This window comes from Rutidosis leptorrhynchoides, chromosome 3 (assembly GCF_046630445.1).
Source record: "Rutidosis leptorrhynchoides isolate AG116_Rl617_1_P2 chromosome 3, CSIRO_AGI_Rlap_v1, whole genome shotgun sequence".
Classification (NCBI taxonomy): Eukaryota; Viridiplantae; Streptophyta; class Magnoliopsida; order Asterales; family Asteraceae; genus Rutidosis; species Rutidosis leptorrhynchoides.
Genome location: NC_092335.1, coordinates 187,039,084 through 187,041,123, shown reverse-complemented (window position 1 = coordinate 187,041,123; position 2,040 = coordinate 187,039,084).

Sequence of the window (2,040 nt, the reverse complement as noted above, 5' to 3'; positions counted from 1 at the left end):
TATAGAACTCATTTTCGTATCACCTTTTATTTTAAAATTACATAAGTTTGAATTTAACTTGCTTAATATCACTCGAAACATCCAACGAGTATTACAATCATTTAATATTTATTTTCAATCTACTTTATTTATATATAGAGATATATTTTTAAATAATAATTATTATATATTATTTTTATTTTACATTATTAATTCTAACAATTACGTCATATAATATTTTAATTTATATTTCCAAATTATTATATTCATCTATACATATATATTTAAATACACACAAATCTATTTACAATTATCTGTTCGTGAATCGTTGGAATTGGTCGAAGGTTAAATGAATATATGAAACAGTTTAAAATTTTTGAGACTCAACATTACAGACTTTGCTTATCATGTTGAAATCATATTTAGATTAAGTTTAAATTTGGTCGGAAATTTCCGGGTCGTCACAGTCAAGGAGATGGTTAGTGTAGTGACCCGAACTTTTCCATGTTTATATATATTAAATGAAATTTTTATCTACATGATTAATTGTTTCCAACATGTTAAGCAATCAAACTTGTTAAGACTTGATTAATTGAAATAGGTTTCATATAGACAATTGACCACCCAAGTTGACCGGCGATTCACGAACGTTAAAACTTGTAAAAACTATATGATGACATATATATGGATATATATATATATAGTTAACATGATATTATGATAAGTAAACATATCATTAAGTATATTAGCAATGAACTACATATGTAAAAACAAGACTACTAACTTAATGATTTTGAAACGAGACATATATGTAACGATTATCGTTGTAACGACATTTAATGTATATATATCATATTAAGATATATTAATACATCATGATATCATGATAATGTAATAATTTAACATCTCATTTGATTTAATAAACAATAGGTTAACAACATTTAACAAGATCGTTAACCTAAAGGTTTCAAAACAACACTTACATGTAACGACTAACGATGACTTAACGACTCAGTTAAAATGTATATACATGTAGTGTTTTAATATGTATTCATACACTTTTGAAAGACTTCAAGACACTTATCAAAATACTTCTACTTAACAAAAATGCTTACAATTACATCCTCGTTCAGTTTCATCAACAATTCTACTCGTATGCACCCGTATTCGTACTCGTACAATACACAGCTTTTAGATGTATGTACTATTGGTATATACACTCCAATGATTAGCTCTTAGCAGCCCATGTGAGTCACCTAACACATGTGGGAACCATCATTTGGCAACTAGCATGAAATATCTCATAAAATTACAAAAATATGAGTAATCATTCATGACTTATTTACATGAAAACAAAATTACATATCCTTTATATCTAATCCATACACCAACGACCAAAAACACCTACAAACACTTTTATTCTTCAATTTTCTTCATCTAATTGATCTCTCTCAAGTTCTAACTTCAAGTTCTAAGTGTTCTTCATAAATTCTACAAGTTCTAGTTACATAAAATCAAGAATACTTTCAAGTTTGCTAGCTCACTTCCAATCTTGTAAGGTGATCATCCAACCTCAAGAAATCTTTGTTTCTTATAGTAGGTTATAATTCTAATACAAGGTAATAATAATATTCAAACTTTGGTTCAATTTCTATAACTATAACAATCTTATTTCAAGTGATGATCTTACTTGAACTTGTTTTCGTGTCATGATTCTGCTTCAAGAACTTCGAGCCATCCAAGGATCCGTTGAAGCTAGATCCATTTTTCTCTTTTCTAGTAGGTTTATCCAAGGAACTTAAGGTAGTAATGATGTTCATAACATCATTTGATTCATACATAAAAAGCTATCATATTCGAAGTGGTAAACTAGTAATCACTAGAACATAGTTTAGTTAATTCTAAACTTGTTCGCAAATAAAGTTAATCCTTCTAACTACACTTTTAAAATCAACTATACACATAATCTATATCTATATTATATGCTAACTTAATGATTTAAAACCCGGAAACACGATAAACACCATAAAACTGGATTTACGCCGTCGTAGTTACAACCGG